Source organism: Leptinotarsa decemlineata, unplaced genomic scaffold, assembly GCF_025532065.1.
Source record: "Leptinotarsa decemlineata unplaced genomic scaffold, Ldec_3_MD MMD2_tig00001019_RagTag_RagTag, whole genome shotgun sequence".
Classification (NCBI taxonomy): domain Eukaryota; kingdom Metazoa; phylum Arthropoda; class Insecta; order Coleoptera; family Chrysomelidae; genus Leptinotarsa; species Leptinotarsa decemlineata.
The window spans coordinates 1445707-1453236 of record NW_027412557.1 but is presented as its reverse complement, the minus strand read 5'-3'; the positions used below and the strand labels follow the sequence as shown (position 1 = coordinate 1453236).

At 31.0% G+C, this 7530-nt stretch overlaps 1 long non-coding RNA gene across 1 annotated transcript; it reads right to left on the bottom strand.

Annotated features, from left to right (window-relative positions):
• Nucleotides 1-1494: 1494 nt before the first annotated feature.
• Nucleotides 1495-4510, bottom strand: LOC141482280 (uncharacterized). Its single transcript, XR_012465434.1, has 2 exons — nucleotides 3913-4510; nucleotides 1495-1845 (listed from the first exon to the last, which is right to left on the bottom strand). It is a non-coding gene; the product is annotated as an uncharacterized lncRNA (long non-coding RNA).
• Between the last annotated feature and the right edge of the window lie 3020 nt (nucleotides 4511-7530).

Sequence of the window (7530 nt, the reverse complement as noted above, 5' to 3'; positions counted from 1 at the left end):
TGGATGTATCTGTTTATTTGTATATGACTCTGATTATTCCTATACAATTCATATTGTCAAAAACTAAAATAAAGTATATTATTATTATATCATGGCGTACTTATTTCTTACACATTGCTTTTCATTTTCATACCGTCAACTTGAAACTCATATTTGTGATAAACACATCTTCAGAAAATATTAAAATTCCTTTTTTTTCCGAAATTAAAGGGTGATGATATATAATACCTAACTAATTATCCATTAAACAATTTAGAAATATAGAAAAACTAAAACATGAGAAATAATGAACAGTTTGATGAAAAGGAATCGTAGTAAAGATCTGAAGATTATTAGAATTTTTTTTTCAAGTTTATAGATTACAAATGTTTCTTAAAATAACTACGAATAATATTACTCTGTATATTAAGTTTTATTGGTGTTTAGAAATTAAAAAAGAAATACTATAATTGTGTGATACTTGACCAGTATAAATTAGATTAGTCTCATAACTTCAAATGAAATTTATTGAAAATGAAAGTATGCTACATCCCAATTTTTTTAAATGAAGATCTTCACTTATCTTAAAAGTGTACTTGGGGATGGTAATGGTAGAATTTTATGTGCATTTTGTGCTTTTAATTTTCATCAATATACAGGAATATATCCAGTCAAGAGTATACCGTTTTCCTGTATTTTTACATTGACTCACCTTACAAGTTTTTATCATTTGTTGCTGTGATACAGGCAGATATTTGATGAAATTATCAATTTTTTTCGAGTCTATCAGCTCTTTTTTAATATTCACCACAATAAATTCCGGTTGTTCCTTTCTCTTTCTCATGCACAGTTCTTGTTTGATTTTAATTTTTTTTTGTATTGTGAACTTTTGATTCGCCTCTTTCACTTTCTTATTGTAGCTGAATTTAGAGCAATAAATACATTTGTTTTTATTGATGGGAATCAAAACTTTACAAGATATACTCTGACTGTTACAGATTTTTTCCTCATTTAGTCTTCTCAAGTAATCCTCTAGATTCTTGATTGTCTACGGTGGTTACAGATTCCATAATATCAACAACTCTATGCATTGCTCGAGCTTGTATGGTATCAGCAGTAAGAACTACTGATCTCTCTAAGTAAGGCATATTGTTTTCTCCAAGTGCCACTTTAGAAAATACAATTTGATTCTCTAACTTACGAAAACTACAGTAAAGAGGAAGATCAATGAACATTTTATCATTCTTGTTTGAAGAAAAAAGGTTTGTATTGGTTTCAATAGGGTTAGGAATATTCTCTAGTTGAATACTGCTAGAATTTACCAATGGATGTTTTGGTGCAGAGTCTGGTGAATCGGGTGGAATACTACAGGTTGGACCAGGAAAAACGTTTAGTGGAAGTTCAGGAGCAGTTTCACTGAAAAATGAAAATAAATATCAAAATACGTATTTTTATTGATAAAATTATTACAATGTGTTAAAACAACGATAAAAATAAAATAAATACAACAATAAAAATTAATTGGCGCTCCGGGGCGACTTATATATATTATAAAAATGACTATCACATCAATTTCACAATAGAACTTGTCTAAAATCTAAATTTTTCATGATGGTCTTCTACCACGTATATCCATCAATTTACTTGTCTAAAACATGTTTTACCCTTTAGATCAATACATGTTATTTAATTAAATTAATCAAACTATATAAATAATCACACAATCCTTATCAGATATTTGGTAGAAGCTTTATCAAATATTCTTTGAAAAAACTGATCACAGAACTGAACATAGGGAGTCAGTCAAGTATTTTGGTTGTTCATGTTTCAAAGGGAGTTTTTTCCACTGGATAATCCAACTGCAAACTGAAAAATAAAACTAGATATAAAAAAATGAAAATCAATCTTTGAATCTAGGAAAATTTCAGCATCCTTCATCGACAATTTTCAATAGCTCATATGATTTCATTCATTGTCTTCTTTGATAAACTCCAAAGTTTAGACTGCAACTACGACAGTCACCTTCAGCGGTGTTGACGAAGTTCTCTCCACGACATATTCATTGAAACTAATTTCAGTATCAACTTTATTCTGTAAGATTTAAGATTACTTCCATCAACACAACTGAATATATATGACTGTCTCAGTTGCAGTCGAATATTTTTACCAAAAATGACCAGGGCAAAGCCAGGAAACTAACTATTACAAAATTAGGCATGATGAGTTCATACATTCAATTCGATTTTAGAAATATTTCATGCAGATTTCAGAATTGAAGTTACACTAAATCATAAGTTTATCTATTCAAAATTATACATGGTTTCATTGATTGTCCAGAAATTCTCTCCCCTATAACTTTCAACGCTCCACGGAGATCCATTAGACAAATAAAGCTATTTATTACACCATATCACTTAACTAACTATGGATATCATTCTCCAACCCCAACATCTAAAATGTTGAGACTTGAAAATAACTAGGTACTCTGATAAAATCAATTTCTTCTGTGATGATGAAAATATTTAAAAAAATCTCACTCTTTGCTCATGTAAATGTTTTTCATTACGTTAATTGTCCTTCATTAAACACACATAAATGTGTCTATAATAATTATAGTAGTAGTAGTATAAGTGGTTACAGTACAAGCTTTCTTTGTTATATAATTTATTGTAAACAAAAATTGGGGTTCACCTATATACAAATGAATAAATTGAGATCCCTGTAAATAAACATGGACAAATAACTAAAATGGTATTTGTTAAAATTGGCTTTTCTGTTAACCAGCTATCGTTCCCCTACGAACGGCAGCCCTCAGAAGTCGAAACTTGTACGAACAGGGATTAACGAAATCTTACCTTTCAACGTGCGATTCTTAGCATGTATACCTAAATATAACCCTTTGTTCGATAACAACTTTTCTTAATTTTTTTTAATTTCTACTGGCATTTCATTATAACCGTCTCACAAGAAAGATTCTAAAAGATACACCTCTTTTTGATTATGTTCTCAGAAGGGGCTGTTTATAATAATGATACCGTATTTATTATTTCCATGTGTAAGCACTACGCTTACACAGATATTGACAAAATGAAATATCAGGAAATACAGGGTGAAGTTAATGAAGTTAATTTTTTGTGAATCAGGCATTTGTAGAAAATGTTCTTCAACTTTACCCCTTTCTTCCACTATCACCTTTTATTTATAGAATGATATTAGCACCTATTAGCCCGTATTGATTAATGATGTATTTTTATGAAAGGTATCAAGGGAAAATATGATGTAAAATATTGAACAAAACAGCAGTTGTGATCATTGAAATGAAAAATAATATGAAATGTTATAACTAAACTCCACACATTCGGACAATTTGTGACATATCCCTTTTTCAACATGATTCAATTAAATAATGGTTACACAAAAATATCTCTTCTCATATTATGTTATCAATAACTTTCTTTAAAGTCCGTTATGAGCCTTATATGAAATTCGTAAAAGGACATTGATATGCTTGAGTTGAACCGAAAACAACAATCTTTTATCTTCAAGAGAAATGAATGGCATAGAGTGTTTGTTTCCAACTGCGAACTTCTGAGGGTCACCGTTAGAGAACAACCGGTTGAAAAGAACATTTTTTTTTGTAGATACGTAAAGCTAGAAGGGGTTATTTATCATTTCATATATGAATAATTTGATATTTATCATTTTGATAACAACAAGTGTTCTCTCTTGATTTGTATGTGATCACATTTGCTTTTGATACCTTATTCAACGGATACTTTTCAACTACAGAAATTATTAGAAAACTGATTCTGGAAATGGTGCACGTTTTCTTGAAATTCGTACAATTAGGTACTTCTCTATAAGTGCACCTTGAAAAAATATACAAATCTTTGATAGGATTTATAGGTAGTGCTGTAGAAACTGAATACTCGCATGCATGATGGTTTGGCACCCTTCAATAGCTTTTTCTCACCAATGAAATGGATGGGAAAATACTTTGAGCAAATGAAAGCACCATCAGGCAGATATTTCCTGACAGCATCCATCCACTGTTTCCTCTTGTTTTCATCCTATAAATTACAGATTTTGATCAGGTACAATGCACAAATAAAACCATTCAAATCACCAATTGAGAACAAGTAAAGTTAAAAGAGCATACTGTTTGGTTGCTTGAAATTCTATATGCTAACAATTACTACAAGTATATATTTAAGAGAACACTAGGTTTCTCATCATACATGAGTAGTCTTTTAACCACCCAATAAAAAAAAATTATACAAGTCCACGATACAACAACACCCTCGAGTTCTACAATAATTCTACACAGGATTTCAAAAATATACAACATTCTGTTAGGATTGGGGAACTATTTGTTTGACATGGAGCCCTACTCAGTCAGTGATTTTCAAACTGAATCTATGATTTAATAATTGTTGATATAAATTTAATTTTTTATTTGTTTTAAATGTTATGCTGATATTAATTTCATGATATTTTAAATGGATGTTAAATTTTATGTGAGTGTAAACTTACTTACTTCACATAATAATTCTGTAGAAATGCAATAAATCTATCTGCATACTGTAATACTCATCTGTAGGTATCTATATGAGTAGACTTTTCTTGCAACTAGATATAAAGTTGTATTTAAAAAAAAAATTAAAAAAAGCATAAGTGAATGTTTATTTTCAATTTGATATTATGATTAAGAAAGTAATGACTCTAGTAGCAGAAGGTGGATTTGAAAGGGTGAAGGATTATTCAAAATATGAAGTTTGTTTTTGGTGTAGGTTGATACAAAAATATGTTATCCTTGGTGGATTGACAGTAATTATAAAATGTCTTTTACGTTTGGCACTGAATACAGATGATTACTCGAATTTTTACACTGTCCACACAAAATACAGAATTATCCCATTTTACAAAAAGTATCCTTATACATTTTTCCTTATTACTACTGAAAAATGAAATCCAAACTAAAATAACTGAGAACTAACGAACGGAAACTATAATAAAAAAAATAAGAACAATGTAAAGATTGGGATGACAAAAAATACCAATTTCAAAATACCAAAAGTTAAAAATTCCTTTTGACAATGACAGATAATAATTCATTTGACTGACTCAGCGGGGACTCGAACAATTCGGAATAGCGCCATCTTGGGAAAACTCTCGTAAGTATCGTTAAAAGCAACAGGTGATTCCTTCAAAAAGTTCAAAACAAAATCTAAGCGTTGCAACACCAGGGTTTCTAGGAATCTTACACTTGAGGTGTTCTCTTTGAATGAATGGAATGATCTCCGACCTCCGAATAAAGGAATGAGGAATACCCTCATTTCAGTTTTCGTTTTCAAACTTTCAAAGAATTTAAAGTTTCATGTCACACATGGAAACATTTCTGTTTTCGAATCTTGAAATCTAATACTTGAAATAGTTCAAGTATTCAAAATAACCAACAACAAACACCAACTATAGAAATACAATAGAAAGCAACTTGCTATTTTAAGTATTAGACCACACCCATTGGCCATACCAGTAAGAAGGCCAAGACACAAACGTCAGTGGTTTGTGGGCCAAGGCCTTCTTCATCCAGTCATGCGAGTCAAATGTCTTTACAAGCGCCACTTAATGGTGGAAAACTCAAATTTTCACTATTTTGGTGCTCTTCAAATATATTGCAGTAGATTTCAGTAGATTTTTCAAATAAAATGCGGTCAGGCTGCGACTGTCTCGAGTATTATAATTTATATGGAACAAATTACAGTGGAAATGGAAGATAGCTCATCTGATTGAAGCTCGAACGAAAGAGATAGCGCAGTTAAAATTGATGGGAATGGGACATGTTCAAATGAATACAGAAAGTCTCGAAAACAAACTTTTTTTCAACATTGGTTGTCTGATTCCATATTTATGATGCACTGTTTGGAACCTTTGGTGTAGTAATGAATATTACTGGAGTTTTTTCCCAACACCAAATCGTTATTTTTAACACCTCGACACGTGTTTCGATCACCAAGTGATCATCTTCAAAGAGGAAGATCAAAACTAGGAACTACTGCGAGCTAATCCTATTTATGCTATAAAGGTAACTAAGATTCCTAGAAACCCTGGTGTTGGTAACGCTTAGATTTTGTTTTGAACTTTTTGAAGGAACCACCTGTTGCTTTTAACAACACTTATGAGAGTTTTCCCAAGATGGCGCTATTATGAATTGTTCGAGTCCCCGCTGAGTCAGTCAAATTAATTATTATCTGTCATTGTCAAAAAGAATTTTCAACTTTTGGTATTTTGAAATTAATATTTTTTGTCATCCCAATCTTTACATTGTTCGCATTTTTTATTATAGTTTTCGTTCGTTAGTTCTCAGTTATTTTAGTTTGGTTACATTTTTCAGTAGTAATAAGGAATAGTTTTATATAGTGTATAAGGATACTTTTTGTAAAATGGGACAATTCTGTATTTTGTGAGGACAGTGTAAAAATTCGAGTAATCATCTGTATTCAGTGCCAAAGGTAAATGAAACATTTTATAATTACTGTCAATCCACCACGGATAAACTAAGTTTGTATCAGCCTACACCAAAAACCAACTTCATATTTTGAATAATCCTTCACCCTTTCAAATCCACCTTCTGCTACTAGAGTATCATTACTTTCTTAATCATAATATAAAATTGAAAATAAACATTCGCTTATGCTTTTGACTGAGTAGGGCTCCATGTCAAACAAATAGTTCCCCAAGCCTAACAGAATGTTGTATATTTTTGAAATCTTGTGGAAAATTATTGTAGAACTCGAGGGTGTTGTTGTACTGTGGACTTGTATAAAAAAAAATTATTGGGTGGTTAAAAGACTACTCATGTATGATGAGAAACCTAATGTTCTCTTAAATATATAGAATTCCAAGCAACCAAACAGTATGTTCTTTTAACTTTACTTGTTCTCAATTGGTGATTTGAATGGTTTTATTTGTGCATTGTACCTGATCAAAATCTGTAATTTATAGGATGAAAACAAGAGGAAACTGTGGATGGATGCTGTTAGGAAATATCTGCCTGATGGTGCTTTTATTTGCTCAAAGCATTTTCCCATCCATTTCATTGGTGAGAAAAAACTATTGAAGGGTGCCAAACCATCATGCATGTGAGTATTCAGTTTCTACAGCACTACCTATAAATCCTATCAAAGATTTGTATATTTTTTCAAGGTGCACTTATAGAGAAGTACTTAATTGTATGAATTTCAAGAAAAGTGCACCATTTCCAGAACCAGTTTACTAATAATTTCTGTAGTTGGAAAGTATCCGTTGAATAAGGTATCAAAAGCAAATTTGATCACATACAAATCAAGAGAGAACACTTGGTGTTATCAAAATGATAAATATCAAATTATTCATATATGAAATGATAAATAACCCCTTCTAGCTTTACCTATCTACAAAAAAAGGTTCTTTTCAACCGGCTGTTCTCTAACGGTAACCCTGAGAAGTTCGCAGTTGGAAACTTGAAAATAAAAGATTGTTGTTGTTTTCAGTTCAACTCAAGCATATCAA